Genomic DNA, 9,734 nt, shown 5'->3' with positions numbered 1-9,734 from the left:
TGCCACCACCCTGTCTCCCCCCTCTGACACCTCAGCGCTGCATGGGGACAAGGTTACCCACATAGACACTGCCTCCAGCAGCCCCCAGTACTGCACTACTGCCACCCACCCTGTCTCCCCCCTCTGACACCTCAGCGCTGCATGGGGACAAGATTACCCACATATACACTGCCTCCAGCAGCCCCCAGTACTGCACTACTGCCACCCACCCTGTCTCCCCCCTCTGACACCTCAGTGCTGCATGGGGACAAGATTACCCACATATACACTGCCTCCAGCAGCCCCCGCTACTGCACTACTGCCACCCACCCTGTCTCCCCCCTCTGACACCTCAGTGCTGCATGGGGACAATATTACCCACATAGACACTGCCTCCAGCAGCCCCCACTACTGCCACCCACCCTGTCTCCCCCCTCTGACACCTCAGCGCTGTATGGGGACAAGATTACCCACATAGACACTGCCTCCAGCAGCCCCCACTACTGCACTACTGCCACCCAACCTGTCTCCCCCCTCTGACACCTCAGTGCTGCATGGGGACAAGAATACCCACATATACACTGTCTCCAGCAGCCCCCGCTACTGCACTACTGCCACCCACCCTGTCTTCCCCCTCTGACACCTCAGTGCTGCATGGGGACAAGATTACCCACATATACACTGCCTCCAGCAGCCCCCACTACTGCACTACTGCCACCCACCCTGTCTCCCCCCTCTGACACCTCAGTGCTGCATGGGGACAAGATTACCCACATATACACTGCCTCCAGCAGCCCCTGCTACTGCACTACTGCCACCCACCCTGTCTCCCCCCTCTGACACCTCAGTGCTGCATGGGGACAAGATTACCCACATAGACACTGCCTCCAGCAGCCCCCGCTACTTCCACCCACCCTGTCTCCCCCCTCTGACACCTCAGCACTGCATGGGGACAAGATTACCCACATATACACTGCCTCCAGCAGCCCCCACTACTGCACTACTGCCACCCACCCTGTCTCCCCCCTCTGACACCTCAGCGCTGCATGGGGACAAGATTACCCACATAGACACTGCCACTGGCAGCCCCCGCTACTGCACTACTGCCACCCACCCTGTCTCCCCCCTCTGACACCTCAGTGCTGCATGGGGACAAGATTACCCACATAGACACTGCCTCCAGCAGCCCCCGCTACTGCACTACTGCCACCCACCCTGTCTCCCCCCTCTGAAACCTCAGTGCTGCATGGGAACAAAATTACCCACATATACACTGCCTCCAGCAGCCCCCAGTACTGCACTACTGCCACCCACCCTGTCTCCCCCCTCTGACACCTCAGCGCTGCATGGGGACAATATTACCCACATAGACACTGCCTCCAGCAGCCCCCACTACTGCACTACTGCCACCCACCCTGTCTCCCCCCTCTGACACCTCAGTGCTGCATGGGGACAAGATTACCCACATATACCCTGCCTCCAGCAGCCCCCACTACTGCCCCACCGTCCTGTCTCCCCCCTCTGACACCTCAGCGCTGCATGGGGATAAGATTACCCACATATACACTGCCTCCAGCAGCCCCCAGTACTGCACTACTGCCACCCACACTGTCTCCCCCCTCTGACACCTCAGTGCTGCATGGGGACAAGATTACCCTCATATACCCTGCCTCCAGCAGCCCCCACTACTGCACTACTGCCACCCACCCTGTCTCCACCCTCTGACACCTCAGCTCTGCATGGGGATAAGATTACCCACATATACACTGCCTCCAGCAGCCCCCGCTACTGCACTACTGCCCCACCGTCCTGTCTCCCCCCTCTGACAACTCAGCTCTACATGGGGATAAGATTACCCACATATACACTGCCTCCAGCAGCCCCCACTACTGCACTACTGCCACCCACCCTGTCTCCCCCCTCTGACACCTCAGCGCTGCATGGGGACAAGATTACCCACATAGACACTGCCTCCAGCAGCCCCCACTACTGCACTACTGCCACCCACCCTGTCTCCCCCCTCTGACACCTCAGCGCTGCATGGGGACAAGATTACCCACATATACACTGCCTCCAGCAGCCCCCACTACTGCACTACTGCCACCCACCCTGTCTCCCCCCTCTGACACCTCAGAGCTCCATGGGGACAAGATTACCCACATAGACACTGCCTCCAGCAGCCCCCGCTACTGCACTACTGCCACCCACCCTGTCTCCCCCCTCTGACACCTCAGTGCTGCATGGGGACAAGATTACCCACATAGACACTGCCTCTGGCAGCCCCCACTACTGCACTACTGCCACCCACCCTGTCTCCCCCCTCTGACACCTCAGCACTGCATGGGGACAAGGTTACCCACATAGACACTGCCTCCAGCAGCCCCCGCTACTGCACTACTGCCACCCACCCTGTCTCCCCCCTCTGACACCTCAGCGCTGCATGGGGACAAGATTACCCACATAGACACTGCCTCCAGCAGCCCCCACTACTGCACTACTGCCACCCACCCTGTCTCCCCCCTCTGACACCTCAGTGCTGCATGGGGACAAGATTACCCACATAGACACTGCCTCTGGCAGCCCCCACTACTGCACTACTGCCACCCACCCTGTCTCCCCCCTCTGACACCTCAGCACTGCATGGGGACAAGATTACCCACATATACACTGCCTCCAGCAGCCCCCGCTACTGCACTACTGCCCCACCGTCCTGTCTCCCCCCTCTGACACCTCAGCTCTGCATGGGGATAAGATTACCCACATATACACTGCCTCCAGCAGCCCCCGCTACTGCACTACTGCCCCACCGTCCTGTCTCCCCCCTCTGACACCTCAGCTCTACATGGGGATAAGATTACCCACATATACACTGCCTCCAGCAGCCCCCACTACTGCACTACTGCCACCCACCCTGTCTCCCCCCTCTGACACCTCAGCGCTGCATGGGGACAAGATTACCCACATAGACACTGCCTCCAGCAGCCCCCACTACTGCACTACTGCCACCCACCCTGTCTCCCCCCTCTGACACCTCAGCATTGCATGGGGACAAGATTACCCACATATACACTGCCTCTGGCAGACCCCACTACTGCACTACTGCCCCACCGTCCTGTCTCCCCCCTCTGACACCTCAGCTCTGCATGGGGATAAGATTACCCACATATACACTGCCTCCAGCAGCCCCCGCTACTGCACTACTGCCACCCACCCTGTCTCCCCCCTCTGACACCTCAGTGCTGCATGGGGACAAGATTACCCACATAGACACTGCCTCCAGCAGCCCCCACTACTGCACTACTGCCACCCACCCTGTCTCCCCCCTCTGACACCTCAGTGCTGCATGGGGACAAGATTACCCACATAGACACTGCCTCCAGCAGCCCCCACTACTGCACTACTGCCACCCACCCTGTCTCCCCCCTCTGACACCTCAGCGCTGCATGGGGACAAGATTACCCACATAGACACTGCCACCAGCAGCCCCCACTACTGCACTACTGCCACCCACCCTGTCTCCCCCCTCTGACACCTCAGTGCTGCATGGGGACAAGATTACCCACATAGACACTGCCTCCAGCAGCCCCCACTACTGCACTACTGCCACCCACCCTGTCTCCCCCCTCTGACACCTCAGCGCTGCATGGGGACAAGATTACCCACATAGACACTGCCTCCAGCAGCCCCCACTACTGCACTACTGCCACCACCCTGTCTCCCCCCTCTGACACCTCAGTGCTGCATGGGGACAAGATTACCCACATAGACACTGCCTCCAGCAGCCCCCACTACTGCACTACTGCCACCCACCCTGTCTCCCCCCTCTGACACCTCAGCGCTGCATGGGGACAAGATTACCCACATAGACACTGCCACCAGCAGCCCCCACTACTGCACTACTGCCACCCACCCTGTCTCCCCCCTCTGACACCTCAGCGCTGCATGGGGACAAGATTACCCACATAAACACTGCCTCCAGCAGCCCCCACTACTGCACTACTGCCACCCACCCTGTCTCCCCCCTCTGACACCTCAGTGCTGCATGGGGACAAGATTACCCACATATACACTGCCTCCAGCACCCCCGCTACTGCACTACTGCCACCACCCTGTCTCCCCCCTCTGACACCTCAGTGCTGCATGGGGACAAGATTACCCACATAGACACTGCCTCCAGCAGCCCCCGCTAGTGCACTACTGCCACCCACCCTATCTCCCCCCTCTGATACCTCAGCGCTGCATGGGGACAAGAATACCCACATATACACTGCCTCCAGCAGCTCCCGCTACTTCCACCCACCCTGTCTCCCCCCTCTGACACCTCAGCGCTGCATGGGGACAAGATTACCCACATATACACTGCCTCCAGCAGCCCCCGCTACTGCACTACTGCCACCCACCCTGTCTCCCCCCTCTGACACCTCAGCGCTGCATGGGGACAAGATTACCCACATATACACTGCCTCCAGCAGCCCCCACTACTGCACTACTGCCACCCACCCTGTCTCCCCCCTCTGACACCTCAGCGCTGCATGGGGACAAGATTACCCACATAGACACTGCCTCCAGCAGCCCCCACTACTGCACTACTGCCACCCACCCTGTCTCCCCCCTCTGACACCTCAGTGCTGCATGGGGACAAGATTACCCACATAGACACTGCCTCCAGCAGCCCCCACTACTGCACTACTGCCACCCACCCTGTCTCCCCCTCTGACACCTCAGCACTGCATGGGGACAAGATTACCCACATATACACTGCCTCCAGCAGCCCCCGCTACTGCACTACTGCCCCACCGTCCTGTCTCCCCCCTCTGACACCTCAGCTCTGCATGGGGATAAGATTACCCACATATACACTGCCTCCAGCAGCCCCCACTACTGCACTACTGCCACCCACCCTGTCTCCCCCCTCTGACACCTCAGCGCTGCATGGGGACAAGATTACCCACATAGACACTGCCTCCAGCAGCCCCCACTACTGCACTACTGCCACCCACCCTGTCTCCCCCCTCTGACACCTCAGCACTGCATGGGGACAAGATTACCCACATAGACACTGCCACCAGCAGCCCCCACTACTGCACTACTGCCACCCACCCTGTCTCCCCCCTCTGACACCTCAGTGCTGCATGGGGACAAGATTACCCACATAGACACTGCCTCCAGCAGCCCCCACTACTGCACTACTGCCACCCACCCTGTCTCCCCCCTCTGACACCTCAGTGCTGCATGGGGACAAGATTACCCACATAGACACTGCCTCTGGCAGACCCCACTACTGCCACCCACCCTGTCTCCCCCCTCTGACACCTCAGCACTGCATGGGGACAAGATTACCCACATAAACACTGCCTCCAGCAGCCCCCACTACTGCACTACTGCCACCCACCCTGTCTCCCCCCTCTGACACCTCAGAGCTGCATGGGGACAAGGTTACCCACATATACACTGCCTCCAGCAGCCCCCACTACTGCACTACTGCCACCCACCCTGTCTCCCCCCTCTGACACCTCAGTGCTGCATGGGGACAATATTACCCACATATACACTGCCTCCAGCAGCCCCCAGTACTGCACTACTGCCACCCACCCTGTCTCCCCCCTCTGACACCTCAGCGCTGCATGGGGACAAGATTACCCACATAAACACTGCCTCCAGCAGCCCCCACTACTGCACTACTGCCACCTACCCTGTCTCCCCCCTCTGACACCTCAGTGCTGCATGGGGACAAGATTACCCACATATACACTGCCTCCAGCAGCCCCCACTACTGCACTACTGCCACCCACACTGTCTCCCCCCTCTGACACCTCAGTGCTGCATGGGGACAAGATTACCCACATATACACTGCCTCCAGCAGCCCCCACTACTGCACTACTGCCACCCACCCTGTCTCCCCCTCTGACACCTCAGCGCTGCATGGGGACAAGATTACCCACATAGACACTGCCTCTGGCAGACCCCACTACTGCCACCCACCCTGTCTCCCCCCTCTGACACCTCAGCACTGCATGGGGACAAGATTACCCACATAAACACTGCCTCTGGCAGACCCCACTACTGCACTACTGCCACCCACCCTGTCTCCCCCCTCTGACACCTCAGTGCTGCATGGGGACAAGATTACCCACATATACACTGCCTCCAGCAGCCCCCACTACTGCACTACTGCCACCCACCCTGTCTCCCCCCTCTGACACCTCAGTGCTGCATGGGGACAAGATTACCCACATATACACTGCCTCCAGCAGCCCCCACTACTGCACTACTGCCACCCACCCTGTCTCCCCCCTCTGACACCTCAGTGCTGCATGGGGACAAGATTACCCACATAGACACTGCCTCTGGCAGACCCCACTACTGCCACCCACCCTGTCTCCCCCCTCTGACACCTCAGTGCTGCATGGGGACAAGATTACCCACATAGACACTGCCTCTGGCAGACCCCACTACTGCCACCCACCCTGTCTCCCCCCTCTGACACCTCAGCACTGCATGGGGACAAGATTACCCACATAAACACTGCCTCTGGCAGACCCCACTACTGCACTACTGCCACCCACCCTGTCTCCCCCCTCTGACACCTCAGTGCTGCATGGGGACAAGATTACCCACATAAACACTGCCTCCAGCAGCCCCCACTACTGCACTACTGCCACCCACCCTGTCTCCCCCCTCTGACACCTCAGTGCTGCATGGGGACAAGATTACCCACATATACACTGCCTCCAGCAGCCCCCACTACTGCACTACTGCCACCCACCCTGTCTCCCCCCTCTGACACCTCAGTGCTGCATGGGGACAAGATTACCCACATAGACACTGCCTCTGGCAGACCCCACTACTGCCACCCACCCTGTCTCCCCCCTCTGACACCTCAGCACTGCATGGGGACAAGATTACCCACATAAACACTGCCTCTGGCAGACCCCACTACTGCACTACTGCCACCCACCCTGTCTCCCCCCTCTGACACCTCAGTGCTGCATGGGGACAAGATTACCCACATATACACTGCCTCCAGCAGCCCCCACTACTGCACTACTGCCACCCACCCTGTCTCCCCCCTCTGACACCTCAGTGCTGCATGGGGACAAGATTACCCACATATACACTGCCTCCAGCAGCCCCCACTACTGCACTACTGCCACCCACCCTGTCTCCCCCCTCTGACACCTCAGTGCTGCATGGGGACAAGATTACCCACATAGACACTGCCTCTGGCAGACCCCACTACTGCCACCCACCCTGTCTCCCCCCTCTGACACCTCAGTGCTGCATGGGGACAAGATTACCCACATAGACACTGCCTCCAGCAGCCCCCACTACTGCACTACTGCCACCCACCCTGTCTCCCCCCTCTGACACCTCAGTGCGGCATGGGGACAAGATTACCCACATATACACTGCCTCCAGCAGCCCCCACTACTGCACTACTGCCATCCACCCTGTCTTCCCCCTCTGACACCTCAGCGCTGCATGGGGACAAGGTTACCCACATAGACACGCCTCCAACAGCCCCCGCTACTGCACTACTGCCACCCACCCTGTCTCCCCCCCCCCCCCCTGACACCTCAGCACTGCATGGGGACAAGATTACCCACATATACACTGCCACCAGCAGCCCCCGCTACTGCACTACTGCCACCCACCCTGTCTTCCCCCTCTGACACCTCAGTGCTGCATGGGGACAAGATTACCCACATATACACTGCCTCCAGCAGCCCCCGCTACTGCACTACTGCCACCCACCCTGTCTTCCCCCTCTGACACCTCAGTGCTGCATGGGGACAAGATTACCCACATATACACTGCCTCCAGCAGCCCCCACTACTGCACTACTGCCACCCACCCTGTCTCCCCCCTCTGACACCTCAGTGCTGCATGGGGACAAGATTACCCACATATACACTGCCTCCAGCAGCCCCTGCTACTGCACTACTGCCACCCACCCTGTCTCCCCCCTCTGACACCTCAGTGCTGCATGGGGACAAGATTACCCACATATACACTGCCTCCAGCAGCCCCCGCTACTGCCACCCACCCTGTCTCCCCCCTCTGACACCTCAGTGCTGCATGGGGACAATATTACCCACATATACACTGCCTCCAGCAGCCCCCACTACTGCACTACTGCCACCCACCCTGTCTCCCCCCTCTGACACCTCAGTGCTGCATGGGGACAAGATTACCCACATAGACACTGCCTCTGGCAGACCCCACTACTGCCACCCACCCTGTCTCCCCCCTCTGACACCTCAGTGCTGCATGGGGACAAGATTACCCACATAGACACTGCCTCCAGCAGCCCCCACTACTGCACTACTGCCACCCACCCTGTCTCCCCCCTCTGACACCTCAGTGCTGCATGGGGACAAGATTACCCACATATACACTGCCTCCAGCAGCCCCCACTACTGCACTACTGCCATCCACCCTGTCTTCCCCCTCTGACACCTCAGCGCTGCATGGGGACAAGGTTACCCACATAGACACGCCTCCAACAGCCCCCGCTACTGCACTACTGCCACCCACCCTGTCTCCCCCCTCTGACACCTCAGTGCTGCATGGGGACAAGATTACCCACATATACACTGCCTCCAGCAGCCCCCGCTACTGCCACCCACCCTGTCTCCCCCCTCTGACACCTCAGTGCTGCATGGGGACAAGATTACCCACATAGACACTGCCTCTGGCAGACCCCACTACTGCCACCCACCCTGTCTCCCCCCTCTGACACCTCAGCACTGCATGGGGACAAGATTACCCACATAAACACTGCCTCCAGCAGCCCCCACTACTGCACTACTGCCACCCACCCTGTCTCCCCCCTCTGACACCTCAGAGCTGCATGGGGACAAGGTTACCCACATATACACTGCCTCCAGCAGCCCCCACTACTGCACTACTGCCACCCACCCTGTCTCCCCCCTCTGACACCTCAGTGCTGCATGGGGACAATATTACCCACATATACACTGCCTCCAGCAGCCCCCAGTACTGCACTACTGCCACCCACCCTGTCTCCCCCCTCTGACACCTCAGCGCTGCATGGGGACAAGATTACCCACATAAACACTGCCTCCAGCAGCCCCCACTACTGCACTACTGCCACCTACCCTGTCTCCCCCCTCTGACACCTCAGTGCTGCATGGGGACAAGATTACCCACATATACACTGCCTCCAGCAGCCCCCACTACTGCACTACTGCCACCCACCCTGTCTCCCCCCTCTGACACCTCAGTGCTGCATGGGGACAAGATTACCCACATATACACTGCCTCCAGCAGCCCCCACTACTGCACTACTGCCACCCACCCTGTCTCCCCCCTCTGACACCTCAGTGCTGCATGGGGACAAGATTACCCACATAGACACTGCCTCTGGCAGACCCACTACTGCCACCCACCCTGTCTCCCCCCTCTGACACCTCAGTGCTGCATGGGGACAAGATTACCCACATAAACACTGCCTCTGGCAGACCCCACTACTGCACTACTGCCACCCACCCTGTCTCCCCCCTCTGACACCTCAGTGCTGCATGGGGACAAGATTACCCACATATACACTGCCTCCAGCAGCCCCCACTACTGCACTACTGCCACCCACCCTGTCTCCCCCCTCTGACACCTCAGTGCTGCATGGGGACAAGATTACCCACATATACACTGCCTCCAGCAGCCCCCACTACTGCACTACTGCCACCCACCCTGTCTCCCCCCTCTGACACCTCAGTGCTGCATGGGGACA

The sequence above is a fragment of the Pseudophryne corroboree genome (genome assembly GCF_028390025.1).
Source record: "Pseudophryne corroboree isolate aPseCor3 chromosome 3 unlocalized genomic scaffold, aPseCor3.hap2 SUPER_3_unloc_7, whole genome shotgun sequence".
NCBI lineage: Eukaryota > Metazoa > Chordata > Amphibia > Anura > Myobatrachidae > Pseudophryne > Pseudophryne corroboree.
This window is presented reverse-complemented; position numbering follows the sequence as displayed.